Source organism: Mugil cephalus, chromosome 8 (genome assembly GCF_022458985.1).
Source record: "Mugil cephalus isolate CIBA_MC_2020 chromosome 8, CIBA_Mcephalus_1.1, whole genome shotgun sequence".
In the NCBI taxonomy this organism is placed as follows: domain Eukaryota; kingdom Metazoa; phylum Chordata; class Actinopteri; order Mugiliformes; family Mugilidae; genus Mugil; species Mugil cephalus.
This window is the reverse complement of record NC_061777.1, coordinates 18712969-18724237: the sequence shown is the minus strand read 5'-3', so window position 1 is coordinate 18724237 and position 11269 is coordinate 18712969.

Below are 11269 nucleotides of genomic sequence, written 5' to 3'. Positions count from 1 at the left end.
TCAGTTGATAAAGACAGACCCTCTGTGATAGCATGGACAAATGTCATCATTCAAATTGCAAATCTTACACGTCCATTCAAGACATTTGCATGCCTTTAGACACTGGGTTTCTCAATTAGGTGTGGGTAAATGTCATGTCCTGTCCTGCCAAATCGGCCATCACTCACTGAATGGATGATTTGGATGGAAATTACGTTAAGGTGACAATTATTTAGGGGATTCTTGCTACATGTTAACGCTAACGTATGCTAACCGCCGTTTACAAGCTATAGTGTTTGAGATATTTGGCATCCAGTTAAGCCCCGCCCCTCAAAAAAACGTCACATTGTTTACAAACCATGAAGGGGTCTACTGAATTCTGCTCCGTGGTAAAATAATTTAAAGTGTGTTTAACTGAACTGAATTGAACTGAAAAAAAAAGAAAGAAAGAAAAAAGCATTTTGTTTTGATACATGGCAATCACCTTACTACTTAGGCTGATCCTCAGAGCTCACTGTAAGCCGTTTACATTGCTTCCATGTGAAGAAAAGAGTTCCAGAAAAATACACAAAATAAAATGAGGTAATGTGTTCACTGCAGCTACGTCATTTTTCAGCTGTTTTTTTTTTTTGAAGCCCGTGTAGACTGAGGGATGGAAGGTAAGTGGTCTCTCCTACGGTGCTGATGAGAGTAAGACCTCCCTCTGTGGTTGCCAGATTGGCAGAAACCCCCCATGGAGAGAGTGCGTGTCTAGGGGGCCACCTTCTTTTCCACAGTTGCCATTGCAGGGATAGACCGGTGCATTTGATGTCTGTGTTGCTGCACATGTCGACCCTGAACATTAGGGAATGGCAGTCATGGGAGCTGCGTAAGATTTGTAGGGAAGTGTAAGAGAAGGCTCAATTTGTCAAGCGTGTGCTGTCAACGTACAGTGCACAATACACTCTAAAGCACCGAGTGATCTCACTGACCAGACAATTATTTAGTGCAAAGCTTCCTTTGAAATAGCAATGCACATGGTTTGTCCATGTGTGAATTCCTGAGCCATTACCACTGGAGTCAGATTCCCCATATGGGAGGGTGGGCTGAGTGTTTTGTTTTTGTCCACAGCTATTCTGTTTCATTCATAAACAATCGGGCCGGGGTGCAAGTCTGGTCACATCACCAACTTTATACCCATATCACGCAGGAGGCACGGCGAAAAGATAGGCCCGCTCATTCACCTTGTGCCAAGGCTGATCAGCTGATCACAAGACACCCCACAATGACACTCTACACAATAGGGAACACACGAAAAAAAATAAGGCAGATTTATGAGAAGGGACAGAAAGAGAGTTCACTGACAGTTACATCTTCTTCCTGGTAGAGTTACCTCTGGGGAGTGAGTGAGGGAGGGCAGGGGAGAGGATGGGAGGGAGGCAGAGAATGCAACATGTTTTAATCTCAGCAAACAAAGGTGTTGTATCGCTTTTTTTCCCTCTTTTGTCTCAGAGCGCCTTGGGGGGAGAGAGGTGTTGGCTTTTTGCGCTGCTTTTGTCCCGTGGCTGGCAGAATGGTCTTCTGGGAAACCTGAGTGGGCAGGTGGAGGAGCGATCAGCAGCATCATGTGTCACAGTGTTTCCTCCACTGGTGTTTACTTTTTGTTTGTTTGCAGAATGAGGGACATGGACACCTCTCCCTCTTTTCCAAGCTTGTCGTTCTTCCCACCGCTTTTGTCCTTTGTCTTTGTTTTCCACCTCTGCTTTCTCAACTAACTTCATCACCTGCTCACACGTTTCGGTGTTTGTGCGTTATATATACTCCAAGATATTTTTCATTGGAAAAAAATAAAATAAAAATGAGACTTTATTATTATTCTCTTCCTGAAGCACATGCACTACTGAGGCAGCCAGTGTTGATGTCTTTAAATTCAGGATGTATTATTCTGGCTGCTGGATTCTGGATTTAGACACATGGTTCATCCAATGTGTAGAACAGTGGTGGATCTTCATGATGGGCTAATAATACATGTTCTTGGCAAATGCTCGATTTTAATTTGAGGATGCACATAACTCTTCATTACAAAGATTTTTAAATAGCTGAAAATGTTCATATTTACCACCACACATAGGGTGAGACACCGCGAAATGCACATTCTTCAGCAGGTTTAACAAAAATCTCAACGTATTGCAGATTTATACTCAGCTGTAGCTGTAGCTATATAAGATCATTGCACTGGTCTAAGTAATAATATCAACACAAACAGAAGTGATGACAACAAGCAACAAATCATTTCTAAAGATGAGTGGGAAACCTGAGGTTATTGCTTTGTAGGAAAATACTCAGATACTATGAATAGAAAATGATCCGAGACCATTTAACATTATAAGCTGTTAATTAAAAGCTTTTTTAAGCTTATGTCTTATTTTGATGTAGCTTTAGCACTCAACTAGAATATCTTTCAGTTTAAAAGTTCAGGCCAAAGGTCTACAATATTGATTATCTTTATTTTTTTATTTATTTTTATTTGATTAGGAAAATGTACATTAATCAGCATATCAGCAAAAAGCGTTTGACAAATTACACCAAGTTAATCATTATTCTTGTTACGTTAGAAGAAGTTGATTTACTACGTTACCCTCCACAGTGGTTCCACTTACTTCTTGTAACATAATTGTTGGAGAGGCTTTGGAGAGGCTTCACTTGATAAAGACAGACCAGACTTCATCCCCTGTTTGTCCTCCTTTGGTCAAATCATCCATCCAGTGAGTGGGAGTGTGGGGGTGAAAACAGTCTCAATCCGTCAGAGTCAACTTTAAGTAACACTCAGGGCCTCGGGGAGTGAGTGTATAGATATATTCTCTAAAATATGTGTTTTCCTTGACCATTTCTGCCAAATGAAATATGATAACCGCTGTTTAGAGGCCGTAGTGTTTGAGATGTTTTGCCACTCAAAAAAACAAATTTCAACCACTGTTTTTTTTTTTTTTAAGGTGATCACTATCACAGTTTCTAACATGACTGACACCACCATTTGGCTAAATTTATTCAGGCGTATACTTCAGATATTTAGCTGTAATAGCTCAAACAGGCTACATCTGTGCCCCATTATCTAAGGAACCAAAAGCCAAAGCTGACCATAATGCATTGAGACGTACAGGAGAGAGGCAGCCTTAACGCTGGTCAAACTGGCCAGCTATGGTTTGCTGTTAGCTAAGACTGAGCTGTAACTTTAGAGCCGGGGTTATTTCTTCCATTGCAGGCAGGCAGATATCTTTACGTGCTGACAACACACACCTGTGTGCAGATCACATGATCCGATCAGCTGGGAACAGGCAGGTGAGTTGTAGTCTGTTAAAGAGACTTAAAATGTATCAGAACTAATAAAGAAGAACTCAAAGAGGAAAAGTTGTCACACTGAGCTGAATCCTTGCTTTTCAACTTACAAATTAAGACTTTATGTCAGAAACACTCCTTAAAATCTACTGTAAAATATTTACTTGTTTTGTGTTTTCAGATATAAAACGTTTCTGGTACACACACACATACACACATACACACACCAATGTAAATTATATGCAGCATGTGACCATTTATCCTGCTCTGTTATTTCAGGGTGTCTCATAATCGTGTTTTTGGGAATTTTCTTTGTGGGAATTACCAGTATTTGAATATCGTTAATTTAAAAAAGAAATCACACACATAATCCCCAACTCTCAATTTAGAAACAGTCATTTTCCATTTTGATGAGAGCCTGAGTGGAATTTTCAATTAGTTTCCTAAGTGCTATGAATTCACCTTTTAAACAGTCTCTGAGCAACAACGACGAGCTGAACCCCACTGAATTACTTAATGTAAGAATAAATTGTATGTTCTGCACTCATTTCATTAATGATACACAACTAATTTTCATACAGGATCTCTGCTCCCTGCCAATATAATCATAGATGCCTATTTTTAGGAGCAGGGTTTTAATTGGCATGAATATTCCAATGAGAGACAAGGATGCTCGTGTTGGCAGCATAAACAGTGATTCTCTTAGAAAAACTGAAGATTTCACACCAGGACTGCAAATACACAAACACACAGTCGGTGCACTGCGCTTCATTATCAGGCTGTAGTTTCGGTCTGGAAACTTTGGTGTCTGCTATCTGGCTTGTGTGTTGCCAGCTGCAGTGATATGGTAAAGTAGAGATGTTTTCTTCCTGGAGATACAAAAAGAGAAAAAAGGGAGTTTTATCTGATTTATCTGGATTACATTCCAGTCCAAGATGTCCAACATGTGTACCCATTATACCAGATGCCAACAGTGGCATAGCATTAGCTCTTTCACAACTTAAGGTCGACGATACCTTTTGAATGCCAAGCTTTCTGTGTACGCAACTTCCCATTTGAAGGCAGAACATGAACACTGTCTATTCATATTCATTAGTGTCCTCACTACCATTGTAGCTCTATGATATTCATGGTTTCTCAGAAATTCATCAATTAATCCCTCACTGGGCATTCACCATGTTATATAAATGTTGTTCTGCACTGCATAGACACCTCAAGATGTTTTCAAACTACTACGCATCAGCATGCGAATGTTTCCCCTACCTACCTCTTTCCATGTATTTTCCTTTATAGATTTGGAGATAAAAAGGTAAATGTGTCCGACCGTCATGGTAGACTGATGGACTGTGAATTTATTCATTTAAAATCAACCACAGAAAAATTATGGCATATATTTTTCAAGTGACCCTGACTTTTCCTACTGTACCACTGAGATCAGAGAAATCCCTCTTTATGGCTTGTTTAGAGACACGTACTCTAATTATATACGGTTATATATAATAGTTGTTGATGCATTCAGCATTTCCCAGTTCAATTTGCATATCAACTGAAAATCCAACACGACTTGAGGATCAACCAAGTTAAAATTATGACAATATTATGCAGTACTGTAATCCATGTAACTTTGAGGTGGTGGATAATGGAGGAATCCACTGCAGGCATTTCATGTTTTCTTTTTTTTTTTTTTTTTTTTATTTGTAAAGATATAAAGATATCGTCTAAATCATGTTGTTAGCTGATGTTCTCAATGTCTGCCCTCGTTGCTTGTCTTTGGAGTTGGGAAAGGAAATAAACTGCACCAGTAGTATCATGTAAGGTTTAGCTGTTAAAGCACAGAAGAATCACAGAGGAAAGTTCCAGCTTGAGCTGAGGAGAGAAAACTTCAAAAACACAGACTGCGTTGATCTAAGGCTTGCAACACAAACCTAAATCTAGTCAAGGCAAAATAAAATCATTTGCAAAGTAGGTCCTGCTGAAAACTTTGTGGGCAAAGTCTTATTAAGCAAGTATTGCAGCTCTGCAGCCGTCTTGCTGCTGCCCCAGGTAGTTTACTTTGGGCTAGATCAGGCCACAATCTGACTGTGGTAAGTGATACACCTGCCCTACAACTTCACAACAATTATGTTCTTTTTCTGCCACAACACAGTAAATAAAAACACAATAGTCAACAAAGTCGGGAATAACTTCTTTTTGCAACTCTCTGAGCTTCAGGACAGTAGATCATTTTCATTTAATAAATGATATAAACAAAGACTCTTAACAAGCTAGTTGATAAATTACAGTTAAGGAGCCCATGCCATCTTCTAACCATCTAAAGAACCGTTCTTGCAGTAAGTGGTTAAAAGTACAAGCCGATCACGTGATGCAGTTACAAGCTACTTTTAAATATTTTCCAGCCCACCATTCTTCAGAATTAAGCTTGGCTTTTACTTCCGTGTGCACTTTTTTTTTTGACATTGTTCAGATGGTGCAGGCGGTCGAAGGAGGGTGAACTCACTGTACTTGTCCAGCAACTGAGTGATGTGGATGAGGAAAATCATTTTGGACTAAACACAGTTGTCTGCATTGCTTCAACTTGCCAATTACATTTCTGGAAAGGTGAACGCCAGGCTATGGTGAAGGGTCCAAACTAAACCACACCTAGGTGTATACCTGATGCAGAAACATAGATTTACCTTTACACTGGCCCCTTAGGACAAAGCTACTCAGAGAGGAGGCAGGCCTTTGTTTCAGAGGTGCATTTTGGATATTGATCATTGTGTTTGTCCTGAAACATCCTGATTTATGACTCCAGGTGTGCTTTTGCCTTTTAATTAATCTTCTATAAAAACAATGAAAACATCTACACTGTGTTTGCGTTTGAAGTGATAGGAGCTGCTCTGTGGTGAAACAGGCTCTGCGATCCAGTCGCTCAGTGACGGGCTGGGATGTGACAAGCTGCCAGCTCATATGGTGTTGAGCCTGACTCACTTAGCTCTGGTCTGCCTCTTCCTCCAGGCTCAGGCCGCCTCAGTCCAATTCTCCCTCTGTCTTCCTCTTTCCTTCAGTCCTATTCCCACAGCACACACCCCTGGCCTCTCCCCCAGTCTCATTTGGACCATTAGGGCCAAGACAGGAGAAGCCTCATTCTTGTGCACACACCCCACTTCTTCTCTTTCATTGTCCGTCGTCTATTTTCTGACTGCTTTTCAACATTCCTCCATCTTGTTGCCCTCACATGTGGATAACTTCTATCTATCTATCTATCTATCTATCTATCTATCTATCTATCTATCTATCTATCTATCTATCTATCTATCTATCTATCTATCTATCTATCTATCTATCTATCTATCTATCTATCTATCTATAGGTGTTTGGGTGCCTATCTTGTTCATTCATAACAGCAGGGAAAAGGGCTTTAAACTGCTCATTGAGAAGTTGTTGTTGCTGGCAGACTCGTTCATATCAGATTCCAGGCCCATATTATTTTCAGTATCTCTCAGGGAAATCATTCTTTGGCAAAGTTTGGCTGAGAACAGACTCTGTTGTTTCTTAGAGTGCCGTCTCAGTGCTCAAGTTTCTCTTAATCCCATATCAGAATAACTGGTATGAAACCGAGGCTATGAAGAAATGGGAAATGTCAAATTTGTCATGCTGATATCAATTACTAAAGTACAGTGCCACAATGACCGGAGAGGCGCAGGTGTTCCTGCAGGTGAAAAGCATCATCTCCAGCACTTTATAGTCCTGGTTAATCTGGCGATACCTGAAGTGCAGCCTGTTGCCTGCAGCTCTTCGTCTAACAGCTCACTGTGGCTGCTCCTTGTTGTTCCATTACTCAGTGTTTCAAACTGAGCCGCCATCAACAATGATGGTAGTCTTGTTTTGCAGCAATCTCTCTGCCCATTGGCAATGGCCTGACGATGACTCAGCATCCTGCATTCATATCCAGATATGTATTTATAGAGGTGGCATTAGGAGTTACTTAATGTAAATGTTTTTCTGGGAATGATGCAAACACAAATATATCAGTTAACATTTGTTAAAATTAGCACTTTAAACTTTTGTTTAAAGGCAGGGTATGTCATTTTTGGGGAGGCATTATTTTGTCCAAATCCAACAACAGCCTGGCTTCTGTGCTTCCTGCTGGCTGGGTTTAAAAGCCTTATAAAAAAATCATCCCGTGATAAAAGTTTTCTACCAATCACAGGCCGTTTTACATAGTGGCGCTGTGTGGGTGCTCCTAGTGGTTACTGTACATCATAGGTCTTCAATCGGGGGTAGCCCTCTGCAGATGGGGTCACAAAATCTTTGGTCGATTAGACATTTTGCTATGTTTATTTTTTAATTGTTCCCATCATCCATCATCCAACACTGAGGCCAAAATGGATCGCTTTGTCACTTGAACAAAAATAGAAATTAAAAAATTAACATTTGAACCTGTGTGTTATTTGAATAGCTTAATGCTAAATGCACAATAATAATAGTAATAATAATAATACTAATAATGTACATTTATAAATAGCACCAGGCTGAGTTCAATATAGAACACATGTAGTAGGTAGGGGTCCCAACTAAGTATTTCTGTCAGTTTTAGGTCCTTGGCCTGAAAAACCTTGAAGACCCATGCTCTACATAATAAGTTGTGTACATTCACATCCCATTGCTAGTCAATAAGAATGCTGAGGTAACGTTTGTTTGTTCATAAATTCAGTTTGTTCACGATTGAAAAGGTAAAGTACTTTACCTGTGACTCGGCCAGTGAGTGAGTAAGGGGGAGTCGAGGGTGGAGACCTTTAGAGGAAGAGAATAAAAAGGACAGAGGGGCGAGATACAGGACCATTACTACCCTGTGTGACATCATCAGGGATTCAGCCTAAGGCCAGAGTCACTAATGGGGGTCTCTCTCTGTCTTGCTCTCCCTCCTCCCCGATCTTACACACACTGCAATCATATTCAGAATGCGCACTACACATACAGTTATGAGTTCTTGCACGCTTCGGTGCTCAGAGCTATACAAGCAGACACATGTGAACACACATGTGCAGAGCTATGCACGCAGACACACTCACAGCTGAGCTGCCGTGTCCAATCCGATAAGGTTTTCATGCAGGGTTTAAAATAACAAATAGCAGAATCTGTGCTTCCTTTCGGTATCTCCAACTGTTTCTATTTTAATTTTAGTGCAAAGCCGTACTGTACATGTTATTTTGCTGCAACAAAATCGCTTCAGTAATACAGCACGGTTATATGCAGCCTATTTTCCTGGTGCTTCACAGGGAAGCTAATCTGGTGTGATCATTCATGTAACTGTTGATGTGTCATCCGTGAGACAAAAGCAAAACTGTTTAGCCGCCCCCAACCTCTCCCTGTACCTTGAAAGCCACACCGCTTTTGCATCTGTGCACTATTTGAGGCAAAAGGGCTTACAGTGCCACGCTGGTGAGAAAAGCCAACTCATCCCCACAAGCATTTGTTGTGCTCTGCTTAATCTAATTCAACTGCTAAAACCACTGTGACAGCACCTCCTTGCTTCAAGCACTAAATTATGGTTCTTACACGGAAACGGCAGCAAAAATAAAGACGATAGGGAGCCTGAGCGGAGTGACAGAGAAGGTAATGCATCCAGATAAAATGAGATGGATGTGGAATACGGAGAGGCAGGGACGGAGGAGAGCAGGGGTGTATCTGGTGGGACCATCAGAGAGACAGTGTGTGGACTGATGTAGACAGCTGGACGTGGATTTTTTAATCTGTCTAAATAGGATCTGCCCGTTGCAGACTTTTCTACCAAACAGCAGGCCCGACGTTGGGTTGTGACAGCCAGACGACAGCATGGAACCACAGCACTCAGAGACACCACAGTGTCCTATCTGTGTGCGCTGAAAGTAACCAATATGCGCGTGCATCTGTGTGAAGAAGACAAGGAAGAAGAGAGTCAGGACACACAGTCCTGACGTCCGCAAGTGGAGGCGAAAGAAGTGTGCCATGAACTTTGCAGTTTTCTTTTCAGATGTCCATGGCATTAAGTGTGATGCAGTTTCACACAGCAGATAATTACAGGTGATGTAACTCAGCAATGTTTCCGTCCTGAACAAAAAGATAATTTTGTGTTTCCATCTGCTGGAGCTATGCTGGAGGATTATTGTCATGTGATTAATAAAAATCTGAAGGAAAGGTTGCAACTAAATGATACAATTAAAAGAAACTAAACAATTGAAATACTGAATAATAACCTCTTTTTAAAGGTCACTTTTGGGAAGAAGTTTCTCCAAATTAAAAATCCTGAATCTTTGAATATGAAAGCACTTTGCATCCAAACTATTTCAAGGATGCAAGATATTTCCCACGTCAGTGAAAGACTATTTTGATTATATGTTCATTACACACTTCAAATTTACCCATTGTACCAGAAGTGAGTTCAGAAAAACCTCCTACTCTCTGCTGACGAGTCTTTGAACAACTGCCAGTTGTCAAACTCTGAACATTTTTTTTTATCATTATTATTATTATTGAACAAAAACAACGGAAACACTTACAGGACAAGGACAAAAAAGTTAGTATAAGACTTCTACAAAACACAGGAGGTTATGTAGTCCGTGCGTGTGTGTGTGCTCTGTTGTGTGGGTGCATAGTGTGAATCTGGAAGGTGCATGTAGTGTATGCAAGGGAGAAAAAGATGGGTAGAAAAAACAACAAGTAAATAAATAAATGCATGAAAAAGAGATAAAAGAGGAATGGCATAGTATGAAAAAAAAACATAATAGAAAAAAAAAGAAAAGAAAAGAGGAAAATTTATGTTAACGTGAAAGACACTCCGGAGGCCAGAGTGATGCAACCGCGGTTGGATCTGAGGAGGCTACACTCCTCCAGTATTTTATCATCACACATCTTAATTGATTTTATGGAAGTAAAAGCAGCCTGGTATCAACCTATCAAGCAGTTTCTAGTGGAAAAAAAAACTGTAAAGCAGATTCTGTTTCAGACATTAGAAAATGAGTTTTAAAATGTATATCCAAGAATTTATTAGAGACAGTCTTCCAGAAGACGTGTCTATATGTCCGTGTGCAGTGGAGTGGGTGCGTCAGCCTGACCTACTGTCATCTCCCTCAGACAGGCTAACAGGCTCCCGGGGCCCCGAGACCCTGAGATGGTGATGGGAACATCGTTTAATTGGGGTAATCGGCGCGCTTTTAGGGACCTGCTTATTAAGAGAAAACCCTTCACACACACGTCCGCGCCTCAGCAGAGACAGACAGACAAGCAAAGTGACAGCTCTGCTTCGCCGTCCAACGCTTCCGCACACGTCCCCGCATCAAAGACCCTGAATCATCAGGCGGGGACGCAGGGTATGACCGTGGATGTGTGTGCCCAAGTGTATAACAATGACATCCCGGTAAAGCTAACAGCATTTAACAATACTTAAATGTGTCAATGATACAGTGTGGAGATGAGAGATGAGAGGGGCTGAAAGGTGTGGTGGCGACGGCAACTTCAGAGTATTAGGACGTTTTTTTTTTGTTTTGTTTTTTTTAGATAAATTTGTACGATCAAAAGTGAATGGATTAAATTACATTTTGGAAAAATGTGCCAATTTATCCCACTAGGGATGTTAATCAGTGGCTCATTGTGATTTATACTTACAAGCAAACAGTTGAAATCATTGTCTGAGGCAACAATGACATAGATTGTTTTATCCTGTCTCATCCTGCATTTTTGTTGTTATACAAGAGAGGGGTGTGAGGATTAGACACACCCCCTACTGCACACACACACACACACACACACACACACACACACACACGAAAACACATAAGCCACTTCATAGTGTCTTTAACCAACCTAGCAGCTCATTGTCACAGAATTACATGGACTGACTCTCAGCTTAGCAGCACAATAACATCAACTGTCTAAACAACCTTCTAAAATACAGACAAAGATTCTTGAAACATATTTTGATATAATAATAAACATCCCATTTGGAATTATTTCA